This window comes from Delphinus delphis, chromosome 1, assembly GCF_949987515.2.
Source record: "Delphinus delphis chromosome 1, mDelDel1.2, whole genome shotgun sequence".
NCBI lineage: Eukaryota > Metazoa > Chordata > Mammalia > Artiodactyla > Delphinidae > Delphinus > Delphinus delphis.
This window is the reverse complement of record NC_082683.1, coordinates 121,794,988-121,806,518: the sequence shown is the minus strand read 5'-3', so window position 1 is coordinate 121,806,518 and position 11,531 is coordinate 121,794,988. Positions and strand designations below refer to the sequence as shown.

The following is an 11,531-nucleotide window of genomic DNA, read 5'->3' as shown; positions in this document are numbered from 1 at the left end:
AGGCCAGTGAGGAGTCGGAGCCACATCCTCCTCCAGAGCCAAATCGAACTGCTATGCCAGTGCCGCGATGTGAGGGCTCATGTTAGCAACCGCGTGGACCGGCCCCGCAAAACGTCCCACCCGTTATTTATGACGTCTTTAGTTATGCCACCGTTATTAGGCTCATTCGGAGATCCAATCCGCGCCACCAGAGTGGGACTTTCTCCCAGAGTCCACAGGGCGCAAGTCATCCTTCCCCTTGCAAAGGTGACAGTTACCTCCTGCTGGGCCCTCTTCCCAAAGCCGCCCTGCGCACCCCGGTTCCAAACAATGAGGCGGGATTTGGGCTGCAGACCCGAGTGGCCCCAAACTCTGACAGCCCAGTGGTTGAGGGGGGTTGGGAACGATGCAGAGCTTCCCGTGGAAACCAAAGGACCTGGCATTCTGGGAAATTCAAAAGTGCTAGTCCAGTTCTGGCAATCTCAACTCTTCCCCCTCAAAGCTGAAGTCTGAGAGACATTCTTCCTCCCTTTGGCCAAACGGCTGACATGAAAAGTAGCTGACCTGCAAAATGAGCACCAGTTAGGGTGGCGGGAGGGGAACACACCTTACAATTATGCTAAAATGTTGCCATTTCCTCCAAACTCTCAGTATTCACGTCTCATGATTCATTCACCACTCTATTATTAGGGGGTCACCACTGAATCAGTGATGACTCCAGAATTTCTGTAGGAGGGGAATGGGGCAGGTGAACAATTCATTCTGGGAAAGAGTTTAAAACCAAGTGAATGGCCCTTTACATTAGCATGGGAAAATGTCCCACATCCCACCTTGTCTCAACAGAGCCATTAATCTAGAAAAAACTACAGTGCCACTTTTCAGAGGTCTACCTTGTGTGCACATATGGAGAAGATACTTAGAATGTTAAAGTCAGCATGTTAAGTAATTTTCTTGAAATACTCTAACTAGCACGAAGTTTACTTTCTTCACAGTTCTTTTCATAATCTATTTAATTTTAGTCCTTTTTAATTGTCTGTTACACCTTTAACACCTAAACTCCAAGAGAGAAGGAGCTTCACCTTATTTCCAGTGCCTAGCACATAATGGTTTCTAAATGGAACTGATTCCAAGATTGGCCTCATTTAGGAGTGGATCTCTTGTTATAATCAGGTTTCCAAAATCTTTAGTATCAATACGGAATCCTTTCCTTTCACATTTCACAGGAAGCTAGACTTCTTAAAGCCTAAACATGTATACGTTTCAAGTTTCCTTGACTGATTTAAATTGAATTGAAATAATTATTTTGTACGGGAAAAACTTTCAAAAAGTTTTCATTTTTCAGAACATAACCACCTTTTCTTTCTCTACTTTCTTCCCTTCAAAACAAACTTTGCAACATTGGGGTGAGTTAAATAATCAGAAATCTAGGCAAAAATTAAGCTCTCAATGGCATGAAACACACTTTTTGCTCATTTTAAATAAAAATCCTATATGCAGTACATTAATGTTTTCTTTCAGAAATTACGTTGACAACTTAATCCCTAATTCGAGGTATCCATATAACTTCTTTACAGAAAGGTTCTTTGGCAAAATATTTAACACAAGATACATATGAGATGCTGAGATCTGGGTAATATACCTTACTTGAAAGGCATGAATTGTTTTTAAACAGTGTAGCATAATCACACTTAAGACCATAGTTACTTTGTTCCCAAATCCCTGCAATTCTAATTGAGGGGAGTTCTAAGGGCCTGTGTCCACAACTGTAGACGTACACTGGTGGCCCTCAATCCTACTCTCCAAACTTCAAATAAGGGGCCAGAGACAAGGCTCAGAACTTGGAAAAGTCCTAGAAATTTCCTGCCTCAAAAGCAGTTTCAGAGTTTCACCTTTTCCTAAGGAACACAGAGCTGAGTAGATATGCTGAAGTCTTCCATATCCTGCTGGTTGTTTTGAATTATGGCTACACTGGCTGTGTACCCCTTGAGCTTTTATCTCCACATACTTGAATTAAATCCTGTAGCTCCTCTTCGGTTCTAGCATCTGTGACCTCTTCACAGGGTCTATATGCCACAGCTGTTTTACCACTTTCTGTAATAAAATTAACAAGGATCAATTCAGAAGTTTTCTTGTTCTTAAACTTCCTATATACAATGGTAGCACCGAATAAACAGACATTCTTTTGACTTCTAAAAGCAGAAAATAAGAGCATTTTCCTAGAAGTTCCCTCATCTGACACTTCAGTTTTTATCATAATTATTTGTGAAAACATATATAAGAAGTATCAACTTTGGTTCAAAAATTTATGATCTTAGAAATAAGAACTAAGAAATAAGGACACAGAAATTAAAAGCTGTGGAAAAAACATGTTCAATCACAATACAGTTAAATAGGAAGGCATTAGGGGAGAGTCAAAGTGAGTTCAAACCTGGGAGAGATACCACTGGACTACAATAGATACTTCCTATTAGAAGCAAAGCAAGTGCCTATTCCTTGGGACCAAAATTCTACCAGATACAATGAACATAGCTTTAGAGACAGAGACAGAGAGAGTGAGCATTTGAACACTCTACTGGCAGAAACTGGCCCATGTACATTTTGCACAATACAGCTTTCCTCAAGGCAAGTTAGAGCCACCAGGCTTTTTGGTCTAAGGAGTTTTGGGTATATATAAGGAGTGCCTGGGCATATTAGGCACAAACAACCCAGTCATTTAGTTTGGTTCTTAAAGGCTGTTACCCAGAGTTGACAGCTGATGGAGATTCTGCCTGATGACCAGGAAAATCAAACTTCACTGGAAAGATTGCCCAGGCTGGAAAGACAAGACCAATCCAGGGTCAACTCTTACAAGCAAATGAAGTCTCTGACAACTTAGCTAGGATTTCTCAGCCTGCAGGGCTGTGAAGCAGGGGAGCAGTTCTGTTCTGGGGATCTACTAATCATAAAGTTTCCTTTGGGCACAGCTTATGCCATTCTCACCGCTGCATAACTCGATAGGGAACAAAACCAACACTATTCAATCGCATGACCACTTTCAAGGTTTACAAAAACGTAGCCGGTTATTATATAAGAATAATATTCACCACAATAGCCCGGAGATGGAAACAACCTAAGTGCCCATCATCGGATGAATGGATAAAGAAGATGTGGCACATATATACAATGGAATATTACTCAGCCATAAAAAGAAACAAAATTGAGCTATTTATAATGAGGTGGATAGACCTAGAGTCTGTCATACACAGTGAAGTAAGTCAGAAAGAAAAAGACAAATACAGTATGCTAACACATATATATGGAATTTAAGAAAAAAAAAAAATGTCATGAAGAACCTAGGGGTAAGGCAGGAATAAAGACGCAGACCTCCTAGAGAACGGACTTGAGGTTATGGGGAGGGGGAAGGGTGAGCTGTGACGGGGCGAGAGAGAGTCATGGACATATACACACTAACAAACGTAGTAAGGTAGATAGCTAGTGGGAAGCAGCCGCATGGCACGGGGATATTGTCTCGGTGCTCTGTGACAGCCTGGAGGGGTGGGATAGGGAGGGTGGGAGGGAGGGAGACGCAAGAGGAAAGAGATATGGGAACATATGTATATGTATAACTGATTCACTTTGTTATAAAGCAGAAACTAACACACCATTGTAAAGTAATTATACCCCAATAAAGATGTAAAAAAAAAAAAAAAAAAAAAAAAAAGAATAATATTCACCGAATACATCAGAAATGAAAACTGAAATTAAACTGATTCCAAAAACATAATCTAATAAACTCTTAAACAAGAAAACAGCAGTAATAATAATAGTCCATATATTTTCTCTGCTTACTATGTTTCAGGCATAGCTCTAAGCTTGTTAGGTTCATCATCCCATTTACTCTTACAATATCCCCCATTTGGTGGTAAGCTGAATTACTAACCCTATTTGCAGATAAAGAAATTGCAGCTTAGAGATATTAAATACCTACAAATGTCTCTGGCTACAAAAATCTAAAATTGCAACAACAACAAGAAAATCTAAGAGACAAAATTAGGACTCAAACACAGGTGTCCAAGGCTTATAATCACTACACCATTCTGTATGATAAGCAAGCAACTGAGGAAGAAGTGGATCAAACACTTTCTGTATGAACTGAGGCAAGTCATTCTACATCTAAACACTGGGGACAATAATATTTGCTGTCGTTTTTCTCATAAATGCCACAAAGCACAAATGTAAGACTGCTGCTGTGAAAGCATCTGGTGAATGAAAGAATATGTAATGTTTTTGATAACCATTATTTTCATCCAATTAACTTTTCAAATAAGTTTATTTGCTCACTGAAACTGAAGCACTTCAACGACAATCAAAAAGGTCTTACCTAAAACCACAATCAGCAATTTCTGAAATGCATCTGTCATAGCTTTCTGAATAGCAAGCTTCTGGGTTATCTTCCTTTTCATAAAGAACAATAATGACCCTAAATCCAACCAAAACAGATGAATTTAAAATGTCTATATGAATAACTGATTTCTAGGTTATACGTTTAAAACTAAAAATGCATCTGTGATCCTTAGATCATTACCTTAGTGATTAAGGGCAGGCACAACACTGGGCTACGGGTGAATGTCTCTGTTGCAGGTATACCCTGGCATGGCATATTTTTACAGCTCAGATGTATTCTGGAAGTTCCTAAAATACTAGACGGGAAATGCAAACCAAAAACGTGGCAGAAATCTCATATTACTCACAGATTTCAAATGGAGAAGCTGAGGCTACACTGCTACAGACCCTGCTCTCCTGTGCATAAACAGCTGGATTCATACAGTGAGATAGATTTGGTTGTAGTGCAGATGATCTGGCCTCTCCTCAACCATCACCCACTCAGGTGAATAGTGGAGCCTCCTCCACCCCATTCGCTAACAGCCTGCCTCTGACTTAAAACCGTAAGCCCAAGTGCCATGGATTCTAGGAAAAAACTCAGTACCAATCAGAATCCCCTTTCTAGGAATCTACATTTAATTATTCTGCTCAGGTCCTTTTACAGGAGGCAAAAGACTGAACATTTACACAAGAGTTTATTTCAATCTTTAGACAATGATTTTGTTGGGATAACTGAAGGCCAGAAGACATGTGCATTTGAAGGACTATTTTAGCACAAAAATAATTATTAACGAAAAAAAAAAAAAAAACATTCCTAACTGATTTTCCCTCCTCCTAAGCTTCTTGGCAGGCAGTGAGTTCCAAATTTCTGAAGATTAAGGTGCTGTCAGGTATTCCCTAAGATAAAAACCTATAGCGTCGGGCAGAAAAATTCTGCCCAGGGCTTTCGTTGCTTAGAGAAGGTGATGATGTATCTGAAAAGTTGAATTTCAGAAAGAAAGGAAAAAAGAGAAATCCCACTCCCTCACCTCCCCGCCCCACACACATACTGGACAACAGGCCTTCCTTAAACTTCTCCAAAGGCCATGCCAACTCAGGGACTCCTGCACTCGTGGGAGGGCAACACACCTCTAAAGCACAGAAGACCTTCAGGCTTTGCTTCTGAAGTGGTGTCACAATATCTGTATTTTCTCTTTCTTCAATGTTAGAAAGATCCTGAAGCTGTTAGGATTTTGAATTAAAGGCTAGACTTCAACATATTCTGTTGTTAGAAATAAATACCAAACTCCAGCAATCCCAGGTAATAGTTTAGGTATGCTATCCCTTCAAAATCAACTGAGACTTGCAAAGGAATGACTAGATATGGACAACTATTTTTTTTTATGATATAACATACAAATACTGGAGAAAATTTTGGACACCACCATCCAAGTCATTGAGATTATCACTAATTCTAGGTGGCAGGCCAATGCTCAGATACTTCCATGTGGAAGTCTCTCACAACTCCTCCCCACAGCCCTGTTCTGTTCTGCCCTCTAAAGTCTAGGAGTTCAATGTTGAAAGGAGTCTGGTTAGTCAAAGAAAATCTACAGAGTTTACCCTGATGATCCTTTTTGACCACCCACGGAAACCAAAGTTGTATGTTCCCAGTTCTTGGCATCTGGAGCTCTTTAGGGCAAGCGTATTATGTTGAACCGCCTTATGTCTGGTGCCGAGATGAACCTAAAGACATAAAAGACCTAAAAATATCACGACCCTACATAAAGACTCATTTTCGATATACCTGAGATTTATCAATACCAATTTTATAGAGTGGTTGTGAAGATTAAGTAGGACATTTTAAGCAATGAGTTCACAGTGAGTCCTAAATAAATGTTATTTATTATTTTTCAGTCAGTATTTTTGTGCATCATTTCCAGGACCCCTGATTAACTGGAAGGTTCTCTGACCTCTGGTGGTGAAAGTGATGATGAAAGAACCAAGGAAGCCCAGGAGAAGCCTATTATGGGGCTGGGGGTAAGCAAAGGAAGTGAACTGTTTTACTCACCTCATCCTGTATCTCCTGCTTGAGAATATGACCTGAAGAGGAGATAAGACGGACCTGCCACTGAATTAGGACCTGAATCTGTAGCACCCCCTCCCCAAGTTACTAACCCCTGTTAGAAGAGGGAATATGTATACCTCTATAAATGTAAATAAAGCAACGAAAAGAATTAGAGGTTCATCTGCATTAACAGGCTTATTTGACAGTGCAAATATTTCCAGTCTTAACTCTCTAAAGAACTTACATATTACTGTGGAGTTTTTATATCACTAGTTCTTTCTTAGATGTCCATTTCCATTTTGAACAGGGTGTAGTATATAAATATAGTCATAAAAATTCAAATAATACAAATAAAATCACAGAATTGTTAATGCTTTATGGATTTGTTTGTGCATCTTCCTCTGTCACTAGTTTATGAGCTCCTTCAGTGCTTGAAGGAACCATATATTATTCTTTCCTTGTTACCAGAAAGAAGAATACATATTGGCATATAATAGAGGAGTGATGGTCTGTTGACTGAGTGAATGAATGAGTACATAAGAAAATGAAGTTACTTTCTCCAACTGAAGTTGCCTGCTGGGAAGGAGAAATGAAGATTAATTTTTAAATATTGAGTGTCGCATGGGATGCTAGGCCCTGTACAGTGAGTCAAAATGGAGCTGTCCTGGACAATTAGGAAGCTTCAGAAAGGCTTGAGCTCCTGGGTAGTAGAGACAGCTGACATCTGGGATAACCTTGCCACAGTTCTTGCTGGCAAACCTTTCCCTTCGTGCTACTAAGAAAAGCTCAGATACACTAGGCCTTTCCTTGGTTTTAATTTAAGATGTTATTCACTTTTCTGTATTTGTAAAAAACACAGGGGAAGTAAGATAAGAAGTATGTATACCTGCCAATGAATAAAAGAACACATAATTGGAACTTCCGTGCTGGTGCAGTGGTTAAGACTCCATGCTCCCAATGCAGGGGGCCTGGGTTCGATCCCAGGTCAGTGAACCAGGTCTCACATGTATGCTGCAACGAAGAGTTTGCACACCAAATTTCAGGAGCCTGCAAGCCACAAAAAAAGGAGCCTGCCTACTGCAAATGGGGAGCCCACATGCCACAACTGGGGAGCCCTTGAGCCGCAACTAAGGAGCTATCTGCTGCAACTGAGATCCAGTGCAAGCAAATAAATAAATAAAATTGAAAAAGAACGCATAAGTAAAGTAGGGAAAAATTTCGGGATTGTGGGTAGTAAACTAAGGCTCTGCATTAAATATACAAATCTAATACGAATGCCCTTTCCTCTCAACTCTATAGTGACTTGGAGAACATTTTCTTCATTATGCTATCAGTGACGGGCTTTATGCTGTGAAAATCTCACAACCTATGCTTATGGAATGGTCTTAATGTCCAATATAAGAAAACAACTCATTACTCACAACTGATACCAAGTAACTGTTTCATCTTTCCAGGACCATCTGTAATATCTGAGTGGTTATGTGAAATGGTCACAGGGTGTGCAAATTAAAGAATGTCTGACACAAAATCATTTCAATCCCAGGGAGTACTGCCAGGATTGAAGAGGGTGTTAAACAGGGTAAAGAAGTGGGAGGTAGTGTACCTGGAGTCACATCTGAGGAGAGTTCTCAGATTCAATAAAGGTGAAATCAGTGAGTACAGAAATATGGGTGAGAAGAGGCAGCAAGGTCAGTAGGAAGTAGCCAGAGCAAGAAGCCAATCAGAGAAGACACACAATTATAAAGGGAAAGGTCTGGGAAATCTAAGCCTCACTCACTTATTCAGAGGAATTGAAAAGGTCCTTGAAAAAGGAATGGTGGCTGAATGGAAGTACATAATGAAATGTTAATTCTGGGGAAGTAAAATTGGATGGCATTTTGATATGGAATAAGGTTTCTACAATGCATTAAAGAATATTTTAACCATTTTCTGGAATCTGAAGGGAGTTCTGAATAGGCAGTTTGACAGTAATGATGATGATGAAGCCTCCTTTATGTTACATCTGACAAAAGTTTGTCAAGCTCGGGACTTCCCTGGTGGCACAGTTGTTAAGAGTCCGCCTGCCAGTGCAGGGGGCACGGGTTCAATCTCTGGTCCAGGAAGATCCCACATGCCGCAGAGCAACTAAGCCCGTGTGCCACATCTACTGAGCCTGTGCTCTAGAGCCTGTAAGCCAAAACTACTGAAGCCTGCGTGCCTAGAAACCGTGCTCCACACCAAGAGAAGCCATTGCGATGAGAAGCCCACACACCGCAACGATGAGCAACCCCTGCTCATGCATCTAGAGAAAGCCGGCGTGCAGCAACAAGACCCAACGCAGCCAAAAATAAATAAATTAATTAATTAAAATAAATTGTCAACCTCACACATTTAAAATCCACATAAAAGTAAATATAAGGAAGACTCTTGTGAAGATTTCTTAAATTAAGGGGCAGCATAAAATGACCTGGGGTTTAACAGCAGTTAAGTTTGGGTTTGGCCTCTAGTTTCCACATTTACTGCCATGAACCTTAAGTAAGCCACTTAACCATCCTGAGTTCGTGTTTCTTCATCTAAAAAAAAGGAAGAAACCACTAGGGAACTGGGGGATCAGTGGAGCAGTGCATCTGAGAGCATTCTGTACACCACAGTGCTGTACAAACGCTGGCCGTTTTTTTTTTTTTTTTACCCCTGGGATCTTAGTTCCCAGACTAGGGATTCAACCCGGGCCCTCAGCAGTGAAAGTGCACAGTCTGCACATTTGGACCCACCTTCACTGGAGATGTGTGAAAAAGCTGCTTCTGGTCACATGCCTTTTGGGCTCTATGGGCATCCCTTGCTGAATAAAACTTGATGATGGCATAGAACCCAGGACCACCCACTGCTGCGTTTGGGAAGACTCAGACAGAATACAGAAGGCCAAATCAGGAGAAGACTGTGAACACAGAATGCTCTAGGGTGGTCTCACACTAAGAAAGTGCAGTAAATTTCAGGCCTAGGAAACCAAACCGCCCATTCCCTTATATTCCCCCAGCCCTTCGCCACAGGTAACTGTGGTGAGTCTGCTACTCCAAACACTTCTCATTTCATGAACAAGTTCCCTCTGAAATCCTAAGCTTCGAGAAGCATTAGGAGGCAATGCCTTCTGTTGGGAACTATGCCTCAAAAATCTATGGGGGCGAGGTGACTGCTCAGGTTGTCTCTAGAACTAAGATTCCTCTCAGCAGAGACCACAGGCAGATGAGGTGCTGAAGCAGTACCCCGGGGCGCCCAGTTATTGGGGTGCGGGGCGGCTTCCTCCACCCCTCCCTCCACTCCGGCTCCTCTCACTTGCAAGGCCTCGGCCGTGGATCCAGAGCTCAGCTCCCACACCAGCAAGGTTTTGTCACCCCCGATGGGAACTGCAAAAGGTACCAAATGCAGCATCCTAACATCACCGCGCATGCGCTGCTCGTGGCGCAAGAGGACTGCACCAGCGAACGGCCACCCGCGCTTTTTAAAAAGTTAGTGCCAATAAATCTAATATATAGAAAAATAGTTGAAAGGCCCTGAGTGTTTTGTGGATAGAAAAGCATGAGATTCAGAGCAAGTTCAGAGCTTGAGAGTCTAAGAATAAACTAGCTCTCCATTCCATTAGAAGGACTAGGTAGCAGCTTCTGGTTATGGAACCAGAAACTCTCAGGCTCCAAATAGGACATAAAACAGCATCACTTGTACTCTTTATAAAATTGCAGAAACAAACAAAATAAACAAAAACATATCGTATAAGACAAAGGGTAACTGAGACCTAATGTATATAAAATCAGTTAACAAACTGTGATGCGCTATATCAATAAGTTCTCATTTGCAGAGAGCACAGCATAGGATATGGGGCCATTAATGTTAATTCCCTTCCCCCTTGGATTCCTTTCTCTTGTTCCTTTAACTATGCGGATCCGTTACATTATTAAGCTAACAATGTAACTGAGCTATTATTAGCTTAATAATGTAACCTAGAATCTGATTTTTAGCAAAGGGGTAGTTCTTAGAAACCTAGGGAGCTGGAACTCTGAATGAATGAATTAAAAAAACTCAGTTACATCATTAATTTTAAAATTTATCATCATCGATTAAAAATAAAAATTAAAATATTAAATTAAAAATTAAAAATTTATTATCCTGCAATTGAGACTCACCACAATGTGTTACGTCTGTCAGGCATTCCCTGTCACAACGTAGCTTGAATGTCTTACAGACAACCTCAATGGTATTTTTAACTTGGCAGAGGCAGCAGGCCATACGGCTAGGTAAGATCCTATAAATGGAAACACAGGTAATTAAATTCGTGGTAAAAGAGTTACTTGAGAAGGTAGAAGAGGTAGGCCAAGGCCACCACAGACCAGTGCAAAAAGGAGTTCTTGGGGCATATGGACTGCAGAACTGGATAGGGGCCGGTTGGCCAATTGCTGCTCTTGACTGTTGTAAATAAATATAGAGGAGGAGAGAGGTGCCCAACAGAAGGATTAGGATGGCAGTAGGTACGGTATGCCTAGAAAAAAGGGAATAGGGATTAGAACTGGGTGACACTGATCTGTAGTTTAAATCCGAAGTATCTCCTTCCAACCCAAAAGCCTCACTTTGGGTTGAGAGTACACAGGAAGAAGGCAGACATGTAATAATAGTCTGAATAATATTGTACCTTCTGGAGTCCCTTTCTCAGGTCCTATTTATGAGTAGTAATATATTAGAAATTATTCTAGTAATAAAAAAGCATCCTGCGGTTAAACAATAACAGAGATTGCATTGGCCAAATCTGGACAAAAGGAACATCCCAAACAATAAAATTATCATTATAATAAGGTATAACATAGTTAACTTAAAAAAAAGCACATGAGTTCATAATGATACTCAAAATGAAAAGTGGGGGAGCTCTTCTTTATAAAATAATGTCAACTAATAAATGCAAAAGGAATGATAGAATTAGGAAAGTGTCATTTTGCATCTATCAATGTAATAATCGATTCAGACAAGGATTATCATTGATGCACAGCTGGGTGAAGAGCTGTTTGAAAGTAGGATCTTCACTGATCCCAAAGTATCACCCCACATATGATTTATCAATTACCAAGGGGAAAAATAATTTTACAACGGAGAGATATGGAAGATACCACCTTAATCAAGTGATCAA

General features: G+C 40.6%; 1 pseudogene; it reads right to left on the bottom strand.

Moving 5' to 3' along the window:
* Positions 1 to 441: 441 nt before the first annotated feature.
* Positions 442 to 9,790, bottom strand: LOC132423426 (RAD52 motif-containing protein 1-like; annotated as a pseudogene).
* Positions 9,791 to 11,531: the final 1,741 nt, after the last annotated feature.